The 14,798-nt window shown below is 50.0% G+C and overlaps 1 long non-coding RNA gene across 3 annotated transcripts; it reads right to left on the bottom strand.

The window, feature by feature from the left end:
• Window positions 1-1,378: 1,378 nt before the first annotated feature.
• Window positions 1,379-14,295, bottom strand: LOC135419829 (uncharacterized). 3 transcript variants are annotated; one of them, XR_010433183.1, is made up of 6 exons: window positions 14,102-14,295; window positions 6,581-6,759; window positions 3,616-3,725; window positions 2,258-2,424; window positions 2,100-2,155; window positions 1,379-1,539 (listed from the first exon to the last, which is right to left on the bottom strand). It is a non-coding gene; the product is annotated as an uncharacterized LOC135419829 (long non-coding RNA). The 3 variants fall into 3 exon arrangements; XR_010433181.1 differs by lacking the exon at window positions 1,379-1,539 and having other exon boundaries at window positions 1,941-2,155; XR_010433182.1 differs by lacking the exons at window positions 1,379-1,539; window positions 14,102-14,295 and adding an exon at window positions 14,009-14,095 and having other exon boundaries at window positions 1,941-2,155.
• Window positions 14,296-14,798: the final 503 nt, after the last annotated feature.

The following is a 14,798-nucleotide window of genomic DNA, read 5'->3' on the forward strand; positions in this document are numbered from 1 at the left end:
CATTTGCAGCTATGCAAGCTAATAAAATGTTACAAGGGTAATCAAACTTCATGCTTCAATGTGTAAGTTGATCACCTGTGAGCGCTGGGAAGGAATTTCCTCTCTGGTGCTGTTGTGCTGAGCAAGTAGCCAGCTGTGCCACAGGGGTGCATTTTTATAAAAAAAAAAAGCCAAAAAAAAAAACCTTAAAATATTAAAACAAACCAAAAAAATCAGTGTCACTGCTGCTGCCTCTGATTTGGTTTTCTCCTTCTGCAAGAGCTGGCACCCACCAGAGAGACACTGAATATCAGTGGGAGCTTTGATGTCAACTTCCTAAAGTTTCCTGGTGCCGTTTTGGGACAACATATCTGCCACACTCCAGAAATAATATCACTTTACTCTTGGAGGGTTGTTCCTATGAGCTGGCAGCAGGAATATACCAACCTTAACCTGTTGTTCCAGGACCACAGATCCCACATTTACGCTTTACTGCTTCCACACCAGACAAGTTGTGTTGGCCAACGAAGCACAGGTTCTTCCATTAACTCAGAGCCCCAACACAGAACAGCTCCAGGTATTCCCAGGAAAACCTGGCAGCTTTTGAGCTCTCTACCACTCCAGAACTACCCAGTGTGTTATTTATAACATCCAAGCAGCAACCTTGGTATTCCCAGTGTTTTCCCCCTCGGAAGTTAATGCCCTCACAATTAATGAGCTGACAGAAAATGCTGCAATCTGCTGCCACAGGCTTGGGGGAAAAAACGACAGACTTTGCTCCTGTGCCTCCCCTTCTGTTCGAGGGAATCCAGACACAGTTCAGCCAGCTGGGGAAGAGGCTGAAGGGAGGATGGGACACAGCAGAAGTGTCAAAATAAACTTTCTACTTAGAAATAACCAGCACGGGGGGTTACAGATAGAAGTCCAAAGGGCTGAAGAGGGTGACTGCGTGCTCAAACAAGAGATCTGCTCCAGGAGAATTCCCTCTCCAAAGCAAAAAGAGAAAATAGAGATTTTATATAATGTATATGGGTAAAACATGTGCTCTGGGCTTTCCACCAGCTCGCTGTGGTCAGCACACTGCAGGGTCTGCTGTGCTCTCCTGGGAGGTACAGGCCTTGGGAACACAGGATTACAGCCCACTGCTGTACCCTCCTCCATCCACCCATCCCTCCATCGTGGTTAAAAACCATGTGTATCACCATGGTAACCAAATACCAACCTGAATCCTTCACTAAATCTGAGCAGCCACCGCTCAGGTCTGGCTTCGCTGCTCATGTTCCACCTGCCCTTGGGAGCACCCTTTCCTAGGTCCAGGAGCCAGGAGTTGGAAGAGGCAAGACACACTTCCCCAGGACAGGAGGAGAAAGTCTCTTATTAGAATTAAGAGGTACATTACTTATCACCTGGGGTTTCTTTATTCCCAAAGTCCTCATTTGAGCAGAAGGTACATTCCAAGGAGGACCATGAGGATCCATCAACCAGCCTGGCCATGCATGAGTTTGGGACCATATTTCTTCTCCTTCCTCTCTGTCCTTAGAGGACTGCAGTTCAATATTCCTTTGAAGAGGGGAGGCAAAGGACATGAGGATTACAAGTGTCAGCCACCCTTTCATCCCCTAACAATCATCCTCACTGTGACAGTGTCCTCCAGGCTACAGAACCCATATTTTTCTGAACACACAGCACCAAGAATTACACTCACTGCCCTCCAAAGACCTTTCCAAATGACACCCCCTCCTCAGCCACGGCAGCATTTGGCCTGGAACAAGATATGCCCCGAGAAAGCCATAACTTCCCCCATCAGGAAAGCATTTTAAATCACAATTAGAAGAGCACCATCATCAGAGCCCAGAGCTGACAGCACGTGTGATGTCACACACGTGAACCCCAGCAGGCTGACAGCAGCCTTGGGCCCTGATAGACTGTCAAATTACAGGCAATAAAGTATGACATCATGATGACATCATGGAAGGAGAAATTTAATTCCCAGCTCAGAGGCTATCAGTTACTGCTTTACTCTAAAACCCGTCGTTATCCGCGTGAGCAATGAGCAGAATCAATCATCTCCACGGCTCTTTATGGCCACCATAAATTTGGAACACTTATGTCTCAGCCACCTTCCCGGGTAGATTGGAGCCCATCTGTCGGTTCCTGCGATGCTCCCTCAACATCCCTGCAAAACCCACGAGCACATTTCAGGCACAGTCGAGGGAAATAAAAGACATTCCCGGCCGGGATGAGCTCACACACATTTGGCTTCGGAGCGTTCAGGTACCTGTCAGCCCTGCACGTGGCTTCCCTCAGCCCCAGGCTGACACAGATGGATTGACCACGGACAAACCCTCCGACACCTGCATCACCTCCAAAAGCCGTTTCAAACTCCATTGTGACGAGCACTTCAAGAGGTGCTTCGAGATCGCAGGCGGCCCGTCTCGCCCCCTTCTGCCAAGGCATTTAAAAATAGATGGTAATAAAGTATTAATTTCACATATATAGCAAGCATGTGGCCCAGCAGGTTACAGCAGAGATGAACGTGCTCTCCAGCGAAATTGAAACAGGTGGAATATTTGGGGGATTTTTTATGAGTAGATGATACTAATCTGCCTACTCTAACAAACAGGATCATACACACAATTAACTCAGTCTTCATAACACCTCCAGCAGTGATAAGAGATGAATTTTTCATAAGATTCTTGATATAGAAGAGGTGTCCTTTGTCTTTGCCTCCTTTTATTGTTTTTTATTTTACCCATTCCTGAAAAAAACAAAGCAGTGCCAAGACCTGAAAGTTATCTCCTGGAGCATCAAGTATATTGGAGACCTCCTGACTGTGATGAGCCAGGAAACTTCTCCACTGCAATGAACTCTTATTTCTAATTTCCTGACCTCCAGAGCATTAGATTAGGTCAGTCTGATCTTTATCAGCTACCTTGGAAACACAAAAATATCCTCTGTTTGCTCCCACCCCAGACACAATTCCCCACAGGGATTGAAACAGCAGGACTGACCCATTTCCACCCATTGCAGCTGTATTTGTTGTATCTTACAGATCCCGTGCAAAAAACTCATCACACAGAAAAGTGACCTCCCCGTGTTATCAGTGTGATTGCCAGGGACCTTCGAGATATCCTTGACTCAATCCCAGAATCCCTGCCCAGGATGCTTAATGGTGGTGCCTTTAAGGGAGTTCAGTGACAGACATCAAACACGGGATGGAGTTTTGACACATTTGTAACTGTTTGTTGACGTTCGGAATGACCTTGTTGACGTGTAATCCCCGGGGAGAAGAAAAAAAAGTCCCACTGACAGTTGGGCACAAAATATTCGACTTCTGCCAAGGATAACCTCGGTGTCAGTATCAGCTGGATCATAACCCAGTGTGGAGTTCACTTCATTTTCCAGATATTTCGTGAGATAGTCTTTACACTATCTCAAGTCATTACTTCTGCAGAAAGATCAAGGATAACAAGTTTGGAGATGAAAGAACTTTGCAAGTCACCTTCTCTTTTCTGACAGGCAGTGAATAACCCAAAGAACAAGGCCACCTCATTTGAGAAGGGCTGTGGGACAAGTCACTTTTGGCTCTTGGTGACTTCAGGGAGGGCAAAAAACTGCTAAAATGTAATAACCCACCTCAGTTCTTAGGTCTTGCAGTCACAAAAAAATCACTGTCTCATTTCAGCTCTGCACCTCTGATTACTTGGAGGCTTCCTGGAAGTGTGACTTCACACTAATATCCAGCACTGGGAATGATTTTAAAAGGCCGCTGAGTTTCCCTTAACCCAATTTCCACGGTCCTCATCAGTTACACACGATTAACAGCTAATTATAGGCAGGCTCTGAGACAGCAGCCTGCATGCAACACTCACCACACTCAACGCGGCTGACACACCACATAACTCCACAGCCACCAACCGGGAGAGAGAGAAAAATGGGCAAAGGATTCACTAAATAACCTCAAACCCGCTGTATAAATGTAGCTCAGAGTTAAACATTCAGAGCGTATGCGACCGTAGCACTGGCAATTACTGGATTTGTTACTGCCTCAACCATCATGACAGGCATTGAAATAAATCTCATTTATATGACATACAGTCATCTAGAAAGGCATTTTTTTTTTTTTTTTAGAAATTCTTTTAAGATGTCAATGCACTACACATGGCTCCGTTTTGAGACCTCTCCAGACTGGAGATCAGACAAGATATACAAGCCTTTCAGCCTGCCAAGTTTCATACTTGTTAAGAGTGAGCCTGAATTCTGAGCGTTTTCTATACAGTGCCTCCATGAATGTGATTAAGGAAGGCCTCTTGCCATCAAATGTTGCTGCAGGGATTCAAACCCCCCTCTCACATCAGCCCAGAGGGCTGGGCTCAGCACTGCTGGGCTCCAGACATGCATTTTGTATTTGTCTCTGTAGCTCGGGCCCAGGATGTTTCTCTGGAGCCTGGAGCACAGCCCAGATGTTTCTCCTGGCTCCTCAGGCATCCCCACCCACCTCTGGTACCCTCCACCCCCCTCCTCTCAGTAAGTCACACAGTTACACCAAGCTGGAAGACGGGGGGGCTGAGGAATCTCTTAGTTGTTCTGGTCCAGGGATGCCAAGGATTGAGCAAGAGGTTACTGATGTCAAAAACTGTGTCAGGGGGGTTTATGTTGGATCTCAGGAGAAAGTTCTTCCCCCAGAGGGTGGTTGGGCACTGACCAGGCTCCCCAGGGCAGTGGGCACAGCCCCAAGGCTGCCAGAGCTCCAGGAGGGTTTGGACAATGCTCTGAGGGACAGGGTGGGATTGTTGGGGTGCCTGTGCAGGGCCAAGAGTTGGACTGGATGATCTTTGTGGGTCCTTTTCAACTCAAGAGATTCTGTAATCCTATGAAACCCAAGAGCACCTCCCTGAAGAGGTCCCGTCTCCAAGCTCAGGGTGGTTGCACTCCTGAGAAACAAAGTCCTGAGGCAGTGGCTTCACCACATCGCTCTGTCCTTAAACACTTTGGAAAGGGACATTATGGCAGATGCCGTGACTGGGACTCACCACATGTACCCACCGAGCAGCAAAGAAAACCACTTGTTACGTTCCTCCATTTGTGCATCACACCACCACAAATTACAGCTCAATTAGTCTCTCCTGGAATCCATCACACATCTCCCTAAGAACATCGTCACAGCTACTGCGCTATCCAAGCAAGTCGAGGCAGTAAGCAGAAAGGGCTAATTGGGGAAGGGGGGAGACACTGTTTCCTGGTGTTAAAAATAACTGCCACTTCCAGGAAATAATGGTATAAATAGAAAATGAAACCATTCCTCCTCCAAAAATATTTCATAATTATGTGTCATAAAAATAATTAGGTTATGGTGAATTAGTACAAATGTTTACAACAAAATTGCCATGCAAAACATTATGGGTAATAACATGCTAATTGCTGTAGAAGCAAAAGCTGATTATGTTTCAGCAATATTAAAAGTTGCCAACTCGGCGCTACTATCCAAGCTTCAGTATCTCCCAGCAGCATTTAGGGACACAGGGAAAACTGGTGAGGAGGGAAGGAGGTGGCAGGTAGGCAGCCTGTGCACTGCACTGTCCTTGCTGAGTGGCAATTCCTAGAAAGCTCATGCCAGGTAATCCTCATGGAGAACATACAGGGGGTGAGGCACCACAGAGTCAAAGAATGTGCTGAGCTGGAAGGTCCCACAAGGACCATCCAGTCCAACCCTCAGCCCTGCACAGGAACATCCCCCAGAGTCACCCCCTGTGCCCCAGAGGATCATCCAAACCCTCCTGGAGCTCTGGCAGCCTTGGGGCTGTGCCCACTGCCCTGGGGAGCCTGGGCAGTGCCCAACCACCCTCTGGGGGAAGAACCTTTGCCTGAGATCCAACCTACTCCCTGGGTATCTTAGTGAACACAGAACAACAGCAGCACCCAGGGCAGGTTGCAGCACAGTCACCTCTCCATCTGCTGCCAGGCCCTGGCCCAGGCTGGGGCTGCCCAAGCTGATCAGGAGTAGCTGATTTGGCTCCCATCAGGAGCGGTGCTGCCGCTCCTGCGGATGTCAGCTGTGATCCTGCTCCCCCCAGACATCACCTGAGCATCTGCTCTGCCCAAAGGCAGCCAGCCTGCAAGACTCCATCCATAAGCCTGGGCAGGATGGTGCTGAGGTGGAGCTGACATGGCTTGCTCATTCTGAGGTCCCTGCAGGGTGGATTGCTCTGTCTCTGCACCCCCTTCTCCAGCACAGCCCTCTCCTCTGAGTACCTGCTCGCTGCCTGGCACATCCCAAACCCTGTTGATTCAGGTGCAGAACACGTTCCTCTGGCTCCAGCCAAGAGCTGCCACACCACCTGCCCCAGAGGGACCAGACCCCTGCCACAGGGATGGTTTTAGCCCCTGGCTGATCCCAGGGCAACACTCTCTCCGCTCTGCCCACTCCAGGTCCTGTGCCTGGCAGGGCCTGCAGGTCTCCAAGGCGTGAGCTCCATGTGCCAGTGGGCAGTGACCAGATCTGCAGCAGCAGCAGCCTCTGCTTGAGGAGGTCTCTTTGACTGCATGGATGTCCTCCTGGGAGCTGAGCTGTCTGCAGACACATCTCCAACCCACTGCTCACCTCACTCATATGCCTGATGCTTTATGGGTTGAATCCTCTTGATCCAAGATGTCTCAGAAGAATTGGGGTCTAAGTATTTCTAGAGCACAGGCAGAGATCTTTCACACATCCAAATATGTCTGTTGGGTTCCTTGTTTGCTTGTCCCCAGCTGTAGCCAAGCACTGTCTCACAGGGAGCACTGGGTAGAGTTAGAGGTGAGAGTTTAAAGTGGATTTCCTCAAAGTTAGCAAATCCCTGCAGTGTGTCCTCATTCAGAACCGAAGTGACATTAATTCCAACATCATTTCCAACACAAATGATGTTGACCAGATTGCATTTGAAGGGGGGCATTCACAGAGAACTTTAACACAGTTTAACTAATCTTTCTGAGTAAATTTGGCCTGAACCCTCTAAGTGCCCCCTATTCCAGTTTCTCCTGAAGGGGTTGTGCCAAGTTTTACCTTTGAAAATTTGATGATCATCATTGTCCCTTTTTTATAGGGTTGGAAACCAGTGTCTTTCCAAAAGGCAGAAACTCTTCATCACCCACCACAGATAAACCAGTGCCTGAAGCCAAGGCAGTTCTCATCAGAGGAGGGATGACCTGGGTGAACGGTCCCAAGGGCAGGCAAAGCCCATCGCTCATGGAAGGTGTCCCTGCCCACAGCATGAGGGTTGGAACTGGATGATCCTCAAGGTCCTCTTCCATCCAAACCATTCTGTGATTCTCTAAGGGAGCTGTGGACTTTTGACACCTGCCCCAATCCCTCCTATCTGCAGCTCCAGCGATGCCCTTCTCCCAGTGCCGCTGATGCTATTCCTGAGTTTGCAAATTCTGGCCGAAAGCAGCCATGGAAGTGATGTTTTTTATTATGTTTCTTTTTTTCCCACAAAGCATCGTTTCAGATGTTAATTCCGAGGCTGGCTAATGAGAGGCTGTGCTGTGAATAGGCTCCACAAGCGGCTCGGGGCCGGGCTCGCCCTCCCGCTCAGCTCCGCCGCGTTAAAAGCCGCGCTCGGCGGTGCCGGAGCCCGACCCTCCGCTGTGCCCCGCTCATTATGCGCCGAGTCACACCGGGCAGCTCCCGGCAGAACGCGGGCACGGAGGTAAACTGGTGTTTGGAAACAAAGGAGGGCTCTCTCCATCCTAATTAGCGGCAGGTTGCAGAGTGCAGCGGCGGAAGGCGAAGGTCACTTCCCACAAGGCTCTGCTCAGGATGCCAAAACACCCACTTAATTCAAGCGGCTCAGCAGGCAGAGTCAGACCAGAGCAATTACAGTCCCTGGATTTCCCCACGGAAGGTTTTAACAATGCAACTCCTAGGAAAAAAAGATGACTGCAGGAGCTCTTTATTGTGCCACCTTGGAGCAGGAGGAAGCTCAGCCCACCGCGCCACCGACTCCGGGAACGGCACGGCTGTCCCTTTGTGCCTCTGCACTGGGAGCCCAGCTTGGAGGGTTGGCTTTTTCTCTTTAGTTTTTTTATCTTGAGAAATGAATAAGAGCAAATTTTAACATTTAAAAAAACAAAGACCAAAAAGACTCACAAACATGAAGACCCTTTGTAGTGGGTTGAGTTCCCTCCGAGTACTCCAGGTTTTCTTGCAGATGCTGCCACTGAGAATTAACCTTTAAAGGAACCATCTAAGCATGAACCCTGGGAGCCTTCTTGGGAGAAGCAGCTCCTCCGCTGGGACACTCCTTGCCTGGCTCAGCCCAAGGAGTCAGCTGTTCTTTTAAATGATTCACTGCACCTCAGCCACCTCACACAGACAGCTCTTCCAAAAGGTCAAAGTGCCGTTTTTACCCTCAGCTGATATTTCCTCCTTGCACACCCTCCAGGTGATGTGCATCCACATCTGTCCTCCTACACACACCTCTCAGCTCCCTCGTGCAGCAGCTCTCCCTTCAAAGCATCTGCACAGCCCTTGGCACCTTCTGCCGATGGCAGGAGCATTTCCCAGGGGGGCCGTGTATGAACCCAGCTCCCTTCATGCCTTCCAAAGGCTCCAGAACAAGGAATTCATGGTAATTTTCAGTGGGAAAGGAAGACTGAGATTTTTTAAAGTTATTTATTTTTAGCCTGATAAACAAGAGATGCAGACACCATCTGGATCCCTCCTCAAAGGCTTCAGATACAACATGCTGTCCAGATCCCTCTTCCCTGTTCCAGCTCACAGCAAGTGCTCACCAGCACGTACTAGACAGGATCCACCCCAGTCTGTCCTTGGATGGAATGGCTCCAGCCAGCAGCTCTGCAGGAGGCAGGGCAGCCATAAGCTTAGTGCAGCTTTCTTTAAATCATTTGTGAAATACATTTCAGAGGACAACCTGCAGCCCTTTCCCTCCAACACGCTCCGTGCTGTTCAACAACCATCACCCGCCACTGCAGACTCCCTGCCTTCCACACCTGAGTCACAGCTGCCTCGTGCTCCAGAAACCCACCCTCCACGTTAGACCATCAACCCCAAAAGCATCCTTTAGAGCTGCAATTCGCCCTTCTTTCCACTCCCAGCTACAGTAACAGTAACTAATACTCAGCGCTGGCATCACGGAGGTTTCCAACTGTTTCCAAGCAGCCCATAAAATCACCGGCAGTGCTTGATGGGGCTCCAGTGTTTGTGCATTGCAGCCATGCCCGCTGCTCCCAGCAAAAAGAGCATGTTTGCCTGGCACAGAGCTGGGGATGGACCAAGGGACATGTCATGTGGGTCTCCGCAGCTCTGTGCCGCTCTTGTTCGGTCACAGGCTGCAAAGCCATCATCTATCCTGGCACATCTCTTGGCAACAGATTGACTTTGCAGATCTGGGTGGCTGGAGCTGAAAAGTGGTTTTCTGTTTGCTCGGGAGACGTTTGCCAGGTCCCTTCTGAGAGTGCAGAGATGGTTTTAAGTGCAGGCCTGCCAGGAATAATGATGCTCGATGGGGAAAGGGAGGTTTTCCACCAGGGATGGACGGCTCTCCACCAAGCTGGTAATTCCATCACTCATGTTAAAACCCTGAAGGATCCTGCTTGTCCTCTGGCTGCACTCCCAGTCACCCCTGGCCACAGCACTGGCCACTGCTCCCACAGTGGATCCCGTGGAGATGTCAGCTGTTTTTTTCTGGTGCTCAGGTTGTCTCTATAAACACTTAAAGTGATAAAACCCCTGGCCAGGTGAATCAGAGGACATCGGTACCACCACCCCCTTCCCCCAGCACACAGGGAGAACACACCTTTACCTCCAGGCCTCCATCAGTCCAGGTGAGAGTTAGTTATGGTCAATCAGCCAACACTCACAACAACCAAAACTGCAGCCAGGGCACCCGTGTGCTCGGCTCTTTGTCTCTTCTCCCCATTAAAAGCAAACTCATAAAATCACTAAATACCTCACAACCAGCAACTCACAAAGTTGGCCCCCTCCAGCCTTCTTTCCCCGACACTCATTGTCTGCAGAGCCAGAATGAAGAGCTGTCTCCCTCTCCTCTCCTCCTCCTCCACATCTCCAGATCCTCTGCTCCGATGAAGTTTTAGCTGCTCCTTTTTCCAGGCAACACTGGAATTTTCTTCCTCCATTTTCTTCCCAGCCCCACTTGTTGCTGGGAGATCATTCGAGACAAGAAGCTGCTCTGCTCACCAAAGCTCCTCCAAGCATTTGACAGGGCACCTGCTGAGCACAACAGCCAGTCCCAACACCACTCATCCTGTTGTTATTAAGTGGGAGATCTCTCACACCTCCCAGGCATAAGAAGAGGGTAAAAATACAGCAGTGTAGCCTAGTTCCCTCCCTTCCTACCAGAGCCAGGGAAGGTCCCTGGTCAGCTTCTTCCAGGGACAGAGGGTGCTGGCAGGAGATGAGTACCAGTGAGGAGCACTGAGTGCTGGAGCATCCCCGCACCGAGCCAACCCCACAGCTTCCAGGGATGCTCTTCCACTGCTGCTCCACAGGTGCTGGAAACCACCTGGGACTTCAACCTGCTCTCCCAATGGAAAACATTCTGCCTACAGTCTCCAAACCCACAGGTGGGAGGAGATCTCCATCCTCAGTGCTCTGCTGCCCACCACAACCCTGCACCCTGACGGACCCTCAGAAACGCCCCTTCTCCTCCGCCCACTCCCCCTCTGAAGCAATTAAACCCTGGCTGCCAGGGCTGGGCAAGATAAATGGTGTTTATTGGGATGGCTTTCCTGCATGCCAAACATAAAACAAAATGCCAATCGATACAGCTGCCTCACCTGATGGGTTTATTTCCCTCACCCTCCCGCCCCTGCTTTTAATTCCGCTGTGTGCCGGAGCCCTCAGTGGGCCCTGTGCCGTGGTGATAAACCAACAGATCCTCATTAACCCCCAGCCCGTGGGCAGCAGCAAGAATTCGCCTTTTCTCTCCCTTTCCCTTTGCCCCTTTTTTATTTTTTTTTTTTTTTTAACAAAACTCTCCCTCTATCAATATTTGATGAGGGTAATTTCAAAGACTTGTTTAGTATGATCTCCACATAAGGAGTCCTTCGGAGTGTTTATCACGTTCGAGGTATAATTACATTCAAATCCTGAGACACAGTTGCCAGGGTTACAGCTGCTGGTGGTTCCTCCAGCTTTTGTGTGTCTGGGGTTTCTCACCGCCCCCCGTGCACACACACACACCCCACGCTCTGCTCCTTTTGTGGCTGGGGTAGGACAGGAGGGTGATGGGCAGGTCATGGACCAGCAGTGGCCAGGGCAGGGCACACCAGCATCTCCCAGCCTGAAGAAGTCAGCATCACCATGCAGGGGGTACCAAGTGTGGGATTTTGGGGTCAGGGATGGGGTAGAGGGAGAGCTGAGCAGGGAGTTGAACATTGCTGACAAAAATATTACAGTAAAATCCTCCACCAGGGACAGCACCCAGGGAATGGCTGGAGCTGTGCCAGGGCAGGCTCAGGTTGGATCTCAGGGAAAGGTTCTTCCCCCAGAGGGTGGTTGGGCACTGCCCAGGCTCCCCAGGGCAGTGGGCACAGCCCCAAGGCTGCCAGAGCTCCAGGAGGGTTTGGACAACGCTCTGAGGGACAGGGTGGGATTGTTGGGGTGTCTGTGCAATGCCAGAAGTTGGACTGGATGATCCTGTTGGTCCCTTAGAGCTCAGGATATTCCCTGATTCCATGAACCTCAATGGCTGTAGAAGCTCCATGGAAGGAGAGGCAGCAACACTTTCCTTCATGCCTTGAATCCCCAAGTGAAATATAAAGAGTGAAGGCACAAATAGCCAGGGATAGAGGGTTGCAGAATCCCAGGGGAGAGGTCCAATGATGCCAGCACTGCTGCCATGCCAGCCTGGGAACTCCAGCCCTCTCAGCCTTCCCACCACAAGGGCAAGGGTGACCACACAGTCCTGCCACAAGCTCCTCTGCTCTAATCAGGAGAAGCTTCCTGAAAGACACTTGATGCCCAAGAACACCAGCTCTGCATGTGCCAAGGCATTCTTGGGAACATTCCTGGCAGTAATCTGGCTTAAAGCACATATATATGTGTATATATATATATATATGTATGTATATATATACACATATATATATATGTATGATGGGGGCTATCTGCTGGAGACCTGGTCCCGCGTTACTGATCTAGCAGAGAGGGGAAAGGGCTGTTAACTCAAGCTCCTTAACCAAAGCCCAGCTGCAGTAGGGCTGTGTGTGAGAGGCCAGCTGATCACCAGAGCTGGGAACATCCCTAGCTTCACTCAGCTGCTGGTGTGGACCTATTGGGATGCCTTTAAGACCCTGCTAACCTGGAAGAAAATAAAACCTGAGCATTTCCACCGCAACACAACATCCCACCCCTGCTGCACCAGCTACTTGAAGATCTCTGGGTCACAGGCAGTGCTTGAGGAGGAGTTAATAACAACCCTCAGGGAAGGGGCAGCCCAAGGAAAAGCCCTTCCCTGCTCCTGCCCGAGCTCTGTGGCTGAACAAAGCCTGCCCAGCTGGATTTATCTCCCTTTCCCAGCCTCCAGACAGGCAGAGACTCAGCTCATACCTTGGATTTCCTGGACAGTGTCAGTAAATGCTGTTGTATCCCAGGCAGAGAGGAGCTGGGATTGAATTGCCTTTGTTCTAGTTCCAGTTTTAAATAATATGAACCTTGGTACAATAGGCAGCGTTATCACTAATCCTCACAGCTGAGCCTGAAATAAGCTTACAAACCATGCAGCAGGCACTGTGGGAAGAACAATTATTCTGACAAAGGATGGAGAGGGGAGGAAACAACCATGAGCTCCTTGGATTAGATGGAGGGTGAACACAATTGTTGTCAATTCACCGTAAATAAATAATAAATAACATTAGAAAACCCACCAAACACGAAACGAACAAACCCAAAAAACAACTGCAGCATGAGGGCCTGGTAAAATATTTACAATTATTTCAAATAACAGAAAAAAGGTACCCACTATAGCAAATAGGTTGTAAAACAAATTCAGATGGAAGCTATTGTTTACCCCTAAATCAGCTCTAATGCACTGGCAAATGTGATTATCTGCATTCTGAGGGAGCAGCAGCATCTGCATTCATTACAGGTGTGCTCAGTGAAGGCTCTCTTGGCCACAGGTTCATTTGTAATTATTAAAATGCATCTTGTTAGCCTTGCAGCAAGTCCCAAATTTCTGGGCTCCAGCACACGCAGTATTTGCTTTAATTTATTATGTGTGCTTTATGTATTATTTTACTGTGTCAATGCCACGGTGCAAATGAGAAACCCCAACTCAGAGACACCAAATGGAACAGAGCTGAGCACTTGGTGTCACCCGTGCACTCACAGCTGGCACGTTCTCAGTTCCACGGGGAAAGATTTCCCATCAAGGACAAACAACCAGAAAGCTGGCAGCCACCCTGGCTGCTCCCACTGCCAGGGCTGGGAAAGGCACCAGCTCAGTACCTGGGTGCACACCAAGGGGAAAAGCAGTAATACAGGAATGGAGGAAACTCGTCATCTCCCTAAGGACACACGGCGGTCACTGCTGGGCCACCCTGTTATCCAAAATAACAGCAAATAACAGGGAACTGACAGAAAAGCAGGAAGGGAGAGAAGCCACAAGATAGTTTGCAGCATGAGATGGGAGAGATCATAGAATGGTTTGGGTTAGAGGGACCTTAAAGCCCATCCAGTCCCACCCCTTCCACTAGCCCAGGTTGCTCCAAGCCCCGTCCAACCTGGCCTTGGACACTTCCAGGGATCCAGGGGCAGCCACAGTTTCTCTGGGCAACCTGTGCCAGGGCCTCCCCACCCTCACAGGGAACAGTTTCTTCCCAATATCCAATCTAACCCTACCCTCTGTCAGTTTGAAGCCTTTCCCTCTTCTCCACTTCCAAACCCCTCTCCTCAGGGCTGCTCTCCATCCCTTCTCCACCCAGCCTGTATTTGTGCCTGGGGTTGCCCTGACCCAGGCACAGGACCTTGAACTTGGCCTTGTCAAACTTCATGCCTCATCTCACTTACCCAAGAGGAAAGCAAGGGCAAATCCACACAAGAAATCCTGGAGCAGCTCTGCCTCAGCTGGAGCCAGGAGCTTTTAAGGGGAAGAGCCCTCACCTGGACACAGCTGCAAGGGATGCTTGGCTCTGATGGTTAAAGGGACCAGCAGAGATACCAGAGTCACTGGGATCCAAACACCACCCAAAATGCCTGTACCACCCCTAAAGCAGGGGAGCAGGTGCAAATCTGATCCTGAGTATTTCTGACTATCAGGGAGGGAGGATGAAGTCGTCGGGATGAAGGCCCAGAGCGGTGTAAAGAGCCCTGCTTTGTGACCTCACCTCCCAGCGCAGTGGTACCAGGGATGCTGTTATCAGAGGAAGGAAACGGGATTGAGGTGACCACGGAGCATGTCTGAGCATTCAAATTACAAGCAGGGCTTGTAAGGGACAGGATCTGACATTTAATGCCTCTGTTTGCAAAGTGCTTGACATTCACGATAACAGGAATGGCACAGACAGGCAGCGAGGGCTGTTGGCTTCCTGGGAAAGCAAGAGCACCATGAAAACAGCCTGGTTTTCCCTCTTCTCTAGCTGGGAAGATCCTTGGGAGAAGCAAACACAGACAGCCAAGTGTCTTACATGAGCACCTGCAGCATCCCTGGGACAGGCTGCCTGCAGACTCCTGGAAAAGTCACCTGATCCCCCCCATGCTTTAGCTTTCCACCCCAGAAGATGGATCATCTGTTCTTGCAGGTTCTGCAGGAGATGTACCACATGTGTGGAGCACAGAGCCCAAAGGAGCCAGGGTTTGA

The sequence above is a fragment of the Pseudopipra pipra genome, chromosome 10, assembly GCF_036250125.1.
Source record: "Pseudopipra pipra isolate bDixPip1 chromosome 10, bDixPip1.hap1, whole genome shotgun sequence".
NCBI classification, from domain to species: Eukaryota; Metazoa; Chordata; class Aves; order Passeriformes; family Pipridae; genus Pseudopipra; species Pseudopipra pipra.